A 15220-nucleotide genomic window follows, 5' to 3' on the forward strand; every position below is an offset into this window, starting at 1 on the left:
GAAGTTGTTAGGCAGGACAAATAGTAAACATTCTGGCAGTGCCAGACAACAGCACCTGAATGAGAGAGGGGTTCCTAAAGAAGGTATGAAAAATAGTTTATTTTCCTCTTTCTACTGGGTACACAGATGAAGATCTGAGAGGGCTGACTCTGGTGAGAATTTTTACCTTTAGCCAGATTGCCAGTTTTCCCAGTATCCTATCCATAGGCCAAAATTGAGGTTAAAGAAGAAAATATATCCTTGGTAACAATTATCATTTAGCAAGTTTAAAAAAATTATTAATTTTAATTTTAGTTTCCCCTTTACTTTTTAAGGGTATTACTGGTAGCAGTTTACTGGAGTGTCTTTTGGAGTCTTGTCGTCTCTGGGAGGGGCCCAAGAAAGAGCTGTATCTATCCTTTGAAGGTAGTTGTGGGCTGTTTGTACGGTCATTTAACTTGGCAGACTTTCTTTTATGGTCACATAGTCTTTGCACAGTGGACAGTCAGTTAAGACAAAGGATTATAAGAATGAGTACTTGAATAAAGGAGAAAGGAAGGGAGTAGTAGTAGAAGTTAATGTCAGTCTTACAGTCTTTAGCTTTAGGTACCTTTCATGTCTTTAATTTTTCATTAGTCTTTGCAACCAGTCTTTCAATGAAGCTATGCTGGAATTTTGAAGCTTTTGGGAAGCTTCTGCATACCAGTTAAAATAGGTATCCCATTCTGCTTAGTTAACTCAAGAACCCTAACTTTCAAGTGCACTTCTTAAATGAATGATCTTGTCCAATTGGAACATTCTCCATAATGGCCATTGTGGGTTATTTTTACTAAGATTTTTTTCATTTTTGTAGCTATTTATAGCTTTTAGGACCATACTTTTTAGACATAAAATAATCAGGTATGCCAGAAGGTGGTGTGCTTGACTCTGTAGAGTTTAGGATCCTGCTAGCTAAGCCTCTGGGTTTTTCAGAGCCAAACTAAAACCTAAAGGGATGTGCCATTTGTTTAGGGATTGTATTGTGTTTTACAGTGTACCTCCTTGCTCAGAAATTTTTTTGAGTTTGGCAGGTGATCCAGTATCACTCAAACCCATTCTGTGATGAACTTATCCTAATAGAAATCTTTGGGTCTGGTGGTGAGTGACAGCTCTTAAATACTCGACCCATGCCCACTGATTTTGCAGCTTTTTGGCCATTGAGATCCCTGTTGGCAAGAACCCTTATCTATACAAACACACATGTGCTCCTTAATATATCAACAATAACCAAAAATATTACCATGACCTGGCACAGAAAAGACTGTGAGCACTACCAGCAATTTTCAACATAGAATTGGGAAATAGGGAAAGGACTGAATGAGCAAACCCTGAAGAATGGGGCCTCTGGCTGATACCAAACAGATGGGAAATTATAACTGTCGCTAGTAATCTCCAATGAGGAATCTGGGGAAGGATTCCAAACCAATGGGGAACTGCAGACTAAACCATCAGCAATGCCCAGTATGGAATCTGGGGACAGAACGAAAGGCTGGGGTTTCTATTAAAATGGAGGACTGGTCCAAAGTACTAGCAGCTCCCATTATGGATCTACTGACTCTTGAAAAATGAGGAACTGATTGGAAAGCCAAGTAGATTGGAAGCTTGACACAAAGACAGTGGAGCTCAGAACCAAAAGGGAACTTATCTGCAGCCCTTGCAAACAGCAAGACAGTGAACTCACAGAGTTTGTGGAGTAACACACCTGTTTTTCTTCTTGACCCCAAATCCATCAAAAGTCTCCTTTGGTACCACTGCTGCCACCAAATCTGTTAAAACAACACAAGTTCAACTGATTACATTTAAAGATCAGATTTGTTTTATTCAATGATACATGAATTGAGCAACATCCATCCAGTAGTAGAAAGGACCTCTGCTGAGCTACAGACAAGGAAAAGTTTTTAAAAGTGAAAGGGGGTTGGAAAAGGAAATTATTAGCAAAGAGTGCATTGTTTCAGGCAAGGTTTTCCTCCTATGGGAAACCAAAGGGGTCTCTCAGGCGGATTACCTCACTAGTGCTGACCAGCTATTTCTAGGTTGTCTGGCTAAAGGTTACATTCCTGGGAGGGGCTGAAGATGCAGTTAGGTTAAGTTTTAAGTCTTGGTTTGCTGATGTGGGGCCTAGTACAAATGACTTCATTATGGGCCTGTTGTCTCTTTTTTTAACAAATGTTTGTTTGACTCTAGAATTAAAATTCAGTGAAATGGTTGGTAGATAAGGAAAAGGAAAGATCCCAGAACTTTTTAAGACAGAGGAAGTCAGAAAATACTATTTGAAAATTAGAAATACAAATATAAAATAGGTCAAATATCCAGTTTTTGAAGAAGGGAAAATAGAGAAAATACAAGAAGAAATTATCAAAGAAATAATGCAGGGAATTTCCCAGTCTGAAGAACACAATACTATAGATTGAAAGACATATTTAGGCTAAAATACCTACGTGCCATATTGGGAAAGTTGAGAACCTCAAGGCTAAAAAGAAAATCTCAAAATTCTGGAGTGAAAAAGCAAAACAGGTCAGAAAGAAATCAGCTCACCTACAAAGAATGGGAACTGGATTAGCTGACCTCAAAATTTCAGTAGCAACAGTGTTTGAAAAGACAGTAAAAAATGTCTACCCCATTTTTCACTTTTCTACTGGTAATTCTATGCCTAATGAAATTAGCAATCAAATTTGAAGCCTGAATGAAAACCTCTTTAGACATTAAAAAAAATCTTATTTATTCTGGTTAACATGTTATTTTAAGAGGTACTTCAGCAAAATGAGGGAATAAACAACAATCAAAAGTAGATTTAAACCAGTAAAGCAATGAAGGAGAATCCAGAATGAAACTGGTACACAGGTTTTAAATGTCATTTGGGGCAAAAAGGAATATTGTTCTAGGAAGATGATCTCCCTAGAGTTAGATAGCATGAGTTTAGAGTTTGAATAGATGAAATTCAGAGTAAATGAAGAATAGCAAATAAGTTTTTCTTAAAGGCAATTAGTAGTGACAAGAAAAAAAAATAAACTAAGAATTGAATTGTAATAGATTCCTCAACATTATAATAATCAATATTTTGATTCTCATAATAACACGAATAGTAATTCTTTTCAAGTTTTACCATTACCTTAAAGCCAGAGAGCAAAGAACCTAATTTTACTGATTTAATAGGATCAACTTTCACAATATGAAAGTAAAAGTACACAAGGCAGAATTGAATAGCAAAAGGAGAAAGAAGAAATAAATGAGAAGAGTAATGATATCCACATCTAGATATTTTAATGTACAGTGTCAGTAATATTGTATTTAGAGTCAGTAATTCTGTGGAGTAAGAAAAAATATGTGACATTATTTAAAAGCACCAAAACTAAGCAAAAGAGCATCTACATTTGGCTATGTAGTTATGCTGAGGTTAAAAAATAAAGTGGGTTTGGTTGAATACATCATCACCCAAAAAAGACAACCTTGTTTACTAAGTTGGCAAAGGAAAAAAATAGCAACATAAATATGCTATTTAAGTCACCAGGAGAAACAGCTGTAGGAGATGAATGTGTGGAGGAATGAGGCAAGATAATGTTATACTTGATTTTTAACAATGTTACTTAGTTTTTACACAATTTAATTCATATATGACTTTAGTAAACAGATACAAAAGCAAAAATATAAATTTAGATGTATACTCTGCAGTTATGAAATTTATTAAGGCAGCCATGCTCCATGCTCCAGCAATTATTTTCTGATGGTAACCAGATGGCAGCCACCATAGGGAGTAACTGACAATCTAACCAGTTTGCAATCTTTAAAATATAACAAACTTCACACTCAGTTTATTTGATTCACCCATCATCTTGACTATACCTTACGCATCATGTTTGTGGCTATTACTGATTTTCTAAGTACATCAGATCGCAACTGCTTTTTTGTTTTTTTTGTTCTTTATCCCTGCCTTCTAGAAGATGTCAAAATGTGTTGACACTGTTGATGACTCACTTATGAAAGCTGTGTTCCCTTATGTTCTTGACATTATTTTCTCCTCACCCCTTTTCTACCTTTCAGAGCTACTTCTCAGTCTCTTTAAAGGGATTCTCTTTTTAGCCTTCATAAGAGCTTACCGACTATCTCTCTTTTCATTCACTTCCTTGGGTGTTTACTTGCATAAACATGACTTTGTGTAATGACTCCCCAAACCGTATTTAAAGTCTGACTTCTTATCCAAAGTTATTTTTGCAAAAATGCAACGAATCTGTACACCTCTATTTGAATGATTTATCGGCGCCTTGAACTCAAACTGTCATAACTGTAACTATTCCTTCTCTACTGTCCCCTTCTGTCAATCTACTCTTCCTCATAAATAGACCTGTTATTTATTTATTTTACCACTATTTAGGAAGCACAGTACTCTGTGTGTGGTCATTGTGTGTACCTTCTTAATTTATCATTCTTTTGTCACCAAATAGTGTTGACCCTTCATGGTAATAACTTCAAAATAAAGGCTCCTCAACCCTTTCATCTAATCTTTATGTAGTTTTAGATGTTGTAAAAAACCTTTACATAAGGCTGTTTTTCCTTATCTTTTATTCTTCCCTTTCACAAATGATCTGTGGGCCTTGAGTTTCCATAAAACTGTGATGGTCATTTTATTTTCAAGTTTTTCTTTAAAAAAAAATCCAAACAAACCTGTTATCTTTTACCTCCACTTGCCTATATCCTATCCAGCCTTCATATAAAGCTTGTTCTTACCCATCCATAAAATCTTTACTTACTCTGCCTATACTTGGCAATCACACACCTTTTTGAGTCCTATAGCACATTCTATCCATACCAATTATTTGGCATTAAACTCGTTCTGTGTTAGGTGGTAACTTTTTTTTTCCCCTTTAAAAAAATATTTCATCTTACCCACAACATTTCCTTAAGAGCAAAATGTATCTTATGACCCTTCAAATTCCCAGCATTTAACAGGGTGCTCTAGACATATTAGATTCTCACAATGTGTTTTTTGATAAGAATCTTTAAAGAATACATTTTCTCAGTTTTTTCACATAACCTATACATTTACAGAACTATAGTAAAGCATTAAATTTTTATGGAAAAATGATTTTATCATATACTGTCATCATGTACTAGGATAAAAAATATTAACAGGTATACTGATTATTACATGTTTAATATGTGTTAGCTGATTAAGATGTCCTAAAAATAACCATCTAAAAACTATGATTCTCATAATATCTCAGAGGATTATATTTTTAGGTTAGCAAAACAACACATATTACTCAAGGATATCTCTTTCTAGGTTTTTACTAAAAAAAATGATTGCTGAATATTTAAAATTTCCTTCTTGCATTCTGTACATATTGTTCTTTGTCTTATAAAATAGTTATTTGTCTTATGAGATGCACAGATCAGGCTGTTAGACAAATTTTGCTCAGTAAAAATGATGTTAGCTTGGAAACCTGTGAGTAAAGTTCAAATGAGGTTTTAAAAAGTTGAAACAGAAACAATTAAAAAGATTGGGAAGACATCTTTTGGAGGAACATGGTTGTCTGAATCTTTCCCATTTCAAAATTGTCCATATATCCATGGTTAGCTAATCATGAAAGATAAGAGAGACTAAACTGGAAAAACAAGTGATATATTTATCTTAATATTCTTAATATTAGGTGGTGTTCCCAATTTCCATCCAAAAGGGTAATTCCCTCCCAGAACACCAGGATTTTGGTTACTTCATGCATTTATAATTCAGTTCACTTTAAAATATGCTACAATTAATGGCCCCCAAATCTAATGCCTTTCAACAAGTGCTAAACGTTGCATACTGACGACGTGCCACCTGTAGTACCACTGCACATGCCTCCATCCTGGGTTGCCAGCTGGTGGCGCGGTCTCCAGGTGGAGGGAGCTTGCACTGTGCAGAAGGAAAGGCAAGCATGGCAGGACCACACGATGGGCCCTTGAGCTTCTGTTTAGAAATGGCGTGTGTCACTTGTACTCATGTCAGTGACTAAAGGGAATTCATGATCCATCCTCCACTAGGAAAGGACAGCAAATAATGTTAACAGTAACATATTCTTCCCATTTTCTCCCTGCCATGACGTATATTCTTTTAACTTCTTTTTGTGTATAAATTATGCTCACTTTCTTTCCAAGAGAGAGAACTTGAAAGTCTCATCCCTCACAGCACCAGGCTTAAAGCTCAGGGTATCATGATGATTTCCATGCTGGCTTTGGATGTGGATACTCCCGATCTAGAGTTTTCTGAACTAAAAAGACAAGTTGTTTCACCTACACACTGAATTTACAAGGTTGGAGAGGGAAAAGATAACTGTAATATATATTCCTATGAAAAGGGAAGCATGAGGAATGCCTCATAGTCACCCATTTGTTACATGCCCACTGAGGTCCAGCTGCAGATAAGCTCCACGTATTTTCACTCTGAGACTGGAACAGATGGATTAGTGTCTTTCTGGGCTATTGGTGAGCTCCGAGAAGAAAAAGTAAAGAGCAGGTTGGAAACACAATGACTTTTAAAATTCTTCTTGGGAAGATACTTATAACTGCCACTCACATTTTATTGCCCAAGGAAAGTCAAACTGACTTCTAGAGCTCAGAAGTAGGGAGAACACATTTTTGAAGAATAATACAATCTACCACATAAATTAGCCTAAGGCTAATACAAGTTCAAGTGCACTGAGAGAATTGTGTACATGCATCTGTGTTAAATACACAGACCACAGAAAGAGCAAGAATACCTACAGTTTCTTAGTAAAATATGTCATATAGACTAGTTTCCTTTAAGTGGGGAAAAATCTTAAAAATACACATAAAATTTTCTCTAGTATATGTCTTTGTGAATCTCCTGCCTTCTTTGATACATATGATGATTACAAGAATAATGTCTTTGCCCAAGATGATATGCCTCCATTATTTGTAATTGCTCTATATTATCTAATTCAAAATCAGTTTACTGGAGTCCAGCTTCATCTCTCATTTCCTATATTCACAGAGAGACTTGCATACATAATATGTAATACATAATAAAATGTACAAGAATAAAACAAGGCTTGCTGAAATGAGTTGTTCTTATTGTTCAAACAAACCCAAGCTGTCTCTTTTAATATTGATTTAACTTCTAATATCAGTAATTATGGTTAAAACAAGCCCATGTAGAATTAAGAATTATAAGTGAATTTTTTGAAAGTTCAGTTCATATATAGTGACAGAGGATTGCTCTGAGCTCTTTGGACCAGGGTTTTCTGTCACACTGATCAATAATCTGTCTGAAATGCAATATGGTGAGAATTACTGATATTTACTGGGTATCTGCTAGTTCAGATGTCATAATGAACTACTCTATTCACCAGTAACTGAAATGGCAAGAATCATTCGATGACAGTTCAGCTCTCTTATTTGTGGGTTTACCTTTGGTCTCTAATAATAGCATCTACTCAGGGTGAAACAAACATGATTTGTCCTTAATATACAATATATACACACAAATATTCTTAAAGTACAAATGAATTTATAGAAGATATTTGATATAATTTCCATAAATGCTAGACTTAGTCTTGGACATGAGTTCTGTGTTTCAAGTAGAATATTATGATAATTAAAAAAAAACAAACAGTACAACATTGGCTAAAGACATTTGTTTGACAATGTGAACATGTTTTGAGAAGCATCTAATTTATCTTAAAGATATCATTTAACATTTACTGTGACATAGAGTTGCTCTTTGGGGACAAAATGAAATATAAAAAACACTTTAAAAATACAAAGAAACTCAATAGAGATAGTGTACTAGAATATATCATGAAAGGTTCATGTTATATATTACGTAAAACTGTTGAGTCATTAAGTCTGTACCACAGAGAAGGTTCATTATTTTTTTCCATTATCATTTTGGGATTGCATTTCTTAGGATTGTTTATCTTTTCAAGTAATAAAGACCTTAAAAATAATGAATTAAATAAGAAATAAATTACTTTATGAATAAATTTTCTTCTATTTATAGTAGCCATGTAAAGAATATTGCAGCCAAAATTAATAGAATTCTCATTAGTATAATCACACATGGAAATTCTCATTAAAATTGAGTGAATTCAAAATCATTAAGCCAGCTTCAACAAAGTTAAGATTTCCTGAACATAAAGCAAAACTTAGAAATCAATAATTAACTTATAAAAATGTTTATATGATTGGAAATAACAAAAATGAACAGTTTTAAATAACTCATGAATTAAAAAATAAAAGTGATATTAGAAAAAAAATAAAGTAGATAATTGTTATATCAAATATTGGTGATGCTCCTAAAGTGGTACTTAGAGGGAAAATGTATAATATGGACCATTCATATTAAAAATAAAGGTTGAAAATCACTAAGCTAAGCATTCAATTTAAGGAGTAAAAAAGACAACAGACAGAAGATAATAAAATGAATGAAATAATAAAAATAAACATTAATGAGATTGGAAACAGACATACTATAGAATTGATACACCAAAGCAAAAGTTGGCTCTTTGTTGTGATGACTCATTAAAGACATATCACTAGCTCAAATTAATCACAGAAAGTAATTAGCAAGAGAGTAAAATCACATATAAATTGTATGAGGGGAAGAATTGCTCATGTGTAAGAACATAAACATATTTAAAGTATGAGTAATTTTATGCCAATAAACCTGAATTTTAGATATGATGGATACTTCCCTAGGGAAAATAAATTTCAAAAGCCAGCTCAAGATGAAATATAAATAATGAAAAATTATATCGTGATTAAATAAATTAAATAAGTAATTCAAAATACTCCCTCAGAAACACGAAGTTCAAATACCTTTTTAAGTGAGTTATTCTAAAAATTTATATCATAGATATTTCCTACTTTTATAGTCTCTTCCAGGTAATAGAAAAGAGGGAAGATATTTCTTTATATGATGTTTGATTTAACTAGATACTAAAGTCAGACATCAAGATAAAAAATGAAACTACAAACCAATCTCGATGATAAACAGTCACAAAATTGCTGAACAATATATGAGAAAAACTGAATAAAACCTGAATATATAATAATTGAAATTTATGTGTCCCAGAAATTCATGGTTTGTTTATTGTTAGAAAAAATTTTAATGCATTATACATGTAAAAAGAGTAAAGAATAAAAGTTAAGTGAACATATTAATATATACACAAAAATAAAAATAAATAGTATCTTAATTATATATAAAATATAATAAAGAAACATAGGGAGAAGTTCATTTACTAAACATGAAGAAACATATTAAACAAAAGGCGTCTTTCAAAGGGATATGTGAATGTATTTCCTTTATATCATGAAGACCGTGAATCTAACAATACCACATTATTCAACATTGTACTATAGTTTTAGCCAGTGCAGTTAGACAAGATAAAAGATAGTTACAAGAAATACACCAGAAGAAACAAGTGTCTTCATTTATAGGGGATCTGATTGTTTACATAGCAATCTTTCCTGACTTAAATCTAAAGTTACTATATTTAGATAAATCTATGTCATTATAATCAGAAACAGAATTTGGTAAGACTGATGAATTAAAATAAATAGAAAAGTCAATAATTTTGTACACCAGCTTGAGATAGCTAGAGAATATATCAACAGAATAAAAATGTGTAAGACTTTTATACAATAAATAATAAAACTTTACTCAATAAATAGAAATATCATCTTCCTGGATCAAGAGGTACAATATCTTTACAATGTAGAATTTACATTTTTAAAATATACCTTACATATTTCAAGCTAAAGAAAAAAGAATAGAATACTTGTAAGCCAGTTCACACTGTAACTGATTGGTCCAGGGAGAAATGCTGATAATTCTGGAACAAATATTGGGAACACATTTCACTTTGCTAGAAATAGTAATAAAGCCAATATATTAACAAAATAATATACTACAACTAAATAATTTATTCCCAGAGTGGATGAAGGGTAATGAATACTAATCCAATGGAAAGTAAGAATAAAATTAATGTAGATTAAAAAACATGTAATAAAGAATAAATATTAATAAAAATAAAAGTACTTATTGATAAAATACTCTGGTAAAATTTACACCATATATTGTGCATATTCTACGTTTTTGTCTAAAAGTCAGTTTCCTGTCTTAGATATTTTGTCCAATTTACAAAATAGAAATCAATAATAAAATATATTTGGCAAATAAAAACATTAATATGATTATTGAACACTTGTTGAAATTGATTTGATAAAAGCTAAAGTCCATCCCTGTTTTAGAAAGGAAAAGAGTCTTTAAAAGAATTAGGCATTAAGCATTATGACCTTAACATGTCAATGATTATTTATAATAAACCATCAGCTAACAGCTACACTGAGAAGATTAGAGCATAGAGATTAAGCTTGGTCTCTGAAAGCAGATTGTTTTTTTATTTTTTTATTTTTTTTTATTTTTTATTGAAGGGTAATTGACAATTGACAACAGTATTACATTACATTAGTTTCAGGTGTACAACACAGTGATTCATCATTTATATACATGATAATTCTAGGTACCAGCTATCACCATACCAAGTTGTTACAATATTTTGACTATATTCCTTATGCTATACATTACATCCCGGTTACTTATTTATTTTACAATTGGAAGTGTGTTTATATATATATATATATTTTTTTTGTGAGGGCATCTCTCATATTTATTGATCAAATAGTTGTTAACCACAATAAATTTCTGTATAGGGGGGTCAATACTCAATGCACAATCATTAATCCACCCCAAGCCTAATTTTCGTCAGTCTCCAATCTTCTGATGCATAACGAACAAATTCTTACATGGAGTACAAATTCTTACATAGTGAATAAGTTACATGGTGAACAGTGCAAGGGCAGTCATCACAGAAGCTTTCGGTTTCGTTCATGCATTATGAATTATACACAGTCAGTTCAAATATGAATATTCATTTGATTTGTAAACTTGATTTATATGTGGATACCACATTTCTCTATTATTATTATTTTTAATAAAATGCTGAAGTGGTAGGTAGATACGAGATAAAGGTAGAAAACAGAGTTTAGTGTTGTAAGAGAGCAAATGTAGATGATCAGGTGTGTGTCTGTAGACTATGTGTTAATCCGAGCTAGACGAGGGCAACAAACATCCATGTATGCAGAAGATTTCTCTCAGAACATGAGGGGGGAGGTTCTAAGCCTCACCTCTGCTGCTCCCCATTTTCTCACCAGATGGCCCCCTGCGACTGTGCCTGTCTTAGGTTGTTCCTCCCTTGAGGAATCTTACCCGTCTTTGGCTAACCAGTCATCTTCCGGGGCCATACAGGGAAATGTTAAGTTGGTAAGTGAGAGAGAAGCCTTATCGTTTGAAAAGGTTAGCTTTTTACTTCTTTGCATATTTATGCCCTGTGGCTTCTATGCCCAGCATTTGTCTTGAGGTGTCTTTACCACTTGGAAGAATTATGATACTCGGTAAATTCGACATGTGGCACGAGTTCTATTTAAAGGTTGTGATTAGGTAGGAAGAAGAAAAGCTATAGAAGTAGCAGGCAGAAGAAAACTTGGGAAGATTGATTATTTCTTTGACATATCTTCTTGTAGAGTAACTTCAGCATGGATAGGTTTTAAACTACTAATTAAATTGTGCACACACATTAACATAATAGGAATATAGTTACCTAACCAAAGCATACCTGTAATTACCAGCCATCTCCAGTGAAACCAAGAAAACCAGTTAGGCACCTTAGGCATTTGTGAAAAACTTATCTATGATATGGTGGATATTGTCCTACTGAACTTAAACAGTCTGAGATAATTCAGATAAACTAGAACAACCCATTCCTGGGGACTGTTCATATCCCATATGTTCTTTTAATGATAAATAGTCTGTGGTTGTAAGATTTTGGAGTGCTACAATTTGCACTTCTCCTAATTCTTGGTTGAGTTCCAACAGTATAGATCCAGTCCAATTTTTTGTTTTACTGTATGCACAGGCCAGCTTAGATATCTCCTTCATCATTCCCATGGCAAGTCCAGGAACTGGTGGGATGAGTGCATCTACACCTGTGACAGTGAGTGGATCTTTGTTGGAGTTTTTTTTTTTTGCTGATCATCTTCTGTCACGAGTCTTCCCGAGAGTGCTGATGTTGGAAGTTCTTTTTCATATCGTATCTTAGTTCATTTTCGGGGCAGCCAAATTAGGCTTTGATCCTCTTGAAAGCAGATTGTTAATTCTCCCTATCCAAAATTCTACCATGAACCAGCTGTGCAAGCCTTAGCAAATAATTGTGTTATAATTTCTTTATCAGAAATATATGCATAAAAACTGTACCACCTCTCAGGAACTTTCTCGGGATTAAATGAATTAATAAACAACTGCTCTTAGAACAATCCTTTATACATAGTACATTCTCAATAAATGCTAGCCTTTAGTATTATTGCAGTTAAAGTTGAACCAACAAAATTATAAAAATTAAAACACAGGAAAAGTAAAATGTTACTGCAACTAGTATTATATTGCTCACTCTAAGATGATATAAAATTTAATTAAACCTTTAATTTTATAATAGGTTAAAAAACAATTACATTAAATGTGTGTAACAAATATAAGATTAATCTGCATTTCAGAAGTGTTAGAATATGAGAAAGAATATCTTAGAATCTAAGCAATATGGTATTTAATATTGGCTTGAAGATCTACCAAATTATATATGAAACAGATTGAGAGAAATGAAGGATGCATCATTATTATTTCAAATTATATCATTTTATACCTAGATAATCCAAGAAGACTAGCTAAAAAAACATGAATTAATGTGGGATCAGAAAAATGATAATGTATAATTGTAGAAATATGAACATTTTAATTATTATGTAGCTGATAAAATAATATATAAAATGTATTCATTCAATTAATATACTTTTCTATGATTCTTTATCCATACTTTGTATAATATCTATGCATTGTTTAGCATTCATGAAAAATTTGATCCTATTCAATTCATCAAAGTCACCTCAACTCTTCTCTATATGTGAAAGTCATATTATTTATTCTTTTAAGTATTTGCTGTTTCATACCAGTTACATTTAAAATTATTAAACAAAATTACAGTATGACTATAAAGAAATATATCAGAATAGTAATAGAAGTTAATTTTCTATTACAATAATGTATTATTGTAATAGAAACATAATAATGCATTAAGTTTTATAATTAAAATACCAGCTTTAAGATTAGAAAGTAAAATATTTGTACCTTAATATAGTCATAACCACAATGCAATTGTATATATGGTACAATGACTGGAAAAAGAGCCACATTTTTGGAAAGTATTTCTGAGTTATAAATATGGCTCTTTGACCTTCTCTTACTTTTGTAACTAATACTTTTAAATTTAAGATTAATTTCCTTTTCTTTGGTGTGTGAGGCATTGGAACTTTATGAGAAAGGAAGGAAACTTCAGAATATCAGGAACAGAATGTTCCTTACAGATCTGCATAAAATTAAAAATAGATAATAAGAAATTCCATATACTTTTTCTGAAGGCACATGATTCAGTGCAAACATAGCAAGAATAAAGGTGAGATGATTTAGACAAGAAAAATAAATATATTTCCAAATTAAAAGATAGGATCTTAAGGACAACTTCATTAAAGTAGCTGAGCTGAGGAAAATTCTTCTTAATTACCAATAATTATTATAAGTAATATTCATGTGAATTTTCTGTTCTGTTTAACACAACTTTGGGCACAGCTTACATACAGTTCCTGATTGCTTTTTGGCGGTAATAGTATGAATAAGACATACTATGAATTTACTTTGACAGTTTTAATAAGGGAAATCTAATTAGTTTGTGATATTTTGCTGCATTGTTTGGGAAGAAAATCAAAATCTATAAAATGAATATAAAATATACAATGTTGACTAGAATGTAAATATAATAGATATCTTATAAATATATTCTAAACAAAATACCCTTAAGTATTTATACAGTGTAAAATATTTTGAAAAATATTTGCAAAATATTTTATTCGTTCCATATTAAGTAGATGATTTTCCCCCTAAACTTTGTAATGTCTTGGCATTTTGGTGGAGGTACCATAGATACCTCCGTAATTACTATATTATCCCAAGTAAATGTTTGAATATGGCGGATGGCATAATTGAAGGGAAAGGTTGAGATTGATTCAGAACTGTTAAAAGTTATTTTCCCTTCTTCTCACTCATTACTTGTTCATTCATTCTTGAAGAGATGTTTATGTGTTCATATGACAACTCTTCTGCATTTATCCTTTCTTTTCCTGCTTATAACAAACTCCTTTCTCTGTGAGATAGTTTTACTTGCACTAAGGTGTGATTGATAAATAGTATCCTTCCTAAGAATAAGTGTCTTTTGATCAACTGAACTTGGAAAAATAGGGAAAGTAGATATTTCGTGCATTAATATCTCTATACTCTTAGTTTTCAAATCTGTTCAATTTCATCTTGCCTATTCAAGGTGAATTAACAGAGAATAGAATCCTTGAATTTGGTCCTTTGTTACCAGGCACCTTTACTTCACCATCTTTGCACAGCCCCTCTCTACCACCTCTAAAAATAAAGCATCATTGTACCTGTAGTTTGGCATAGTAAATCTCATCCAAGGTATTAAAGACAAATAATGGTTTTATGGCAAAGTTGTTTGTGTAATTTTAGGTTAAAATGCAGAGATGCCGCACACAATCTATTTACAGCATAATGAGCAAATATCAACACAGAGTTGTCATTGAATTAATTTATATTTTGATTTAATTTGACATGTTGGGAGCCAAGTCTCAACACATGTTACCTTGTAATATGTTAAGCAGTGTCAACGGAATCTAAATGTAATTTTATAAAATTGCAAAAAACCTTGACTACGTATGAGAACTTAAGCGCTGGCACAATTATCCCATTCTAAGTTCAGTGACAAATTAAAGCTGACAAAGTAGAAACGAGATTAACATACTTTGAAATGGAAACATGTTCACTCTAATGGATTAATTTCTACATTCACCTGCCATCTTTCTGTTTCAGCAATAATAAGGGGAAAAATACTTAATGAAGTTAGATGAACCTGTAAAGTTCAATACAAAGTGAGTTCACTGATGTGGTTATGGCTTCATCATTTCCTCCCTTAGAAGGACTGATTTTCAGAGATCTGTACTTTTTCCCTGAGGACTCTTTACAGATGAGAATCTA

This window comes from Manis pentadactyla, chromosome 3 (assembly GCF_030020395.1).
Source record: "Manis pentadactyla isolate mManPen7 chromosome 3, mManPen7.hap1, whole genome shotgun sequence".
Lineage (NCBI taxonomy): Eukaryota > Metazoa > Chordata > Mammalia > Pholidota > Manidae > Manis > Manis pentadactyla.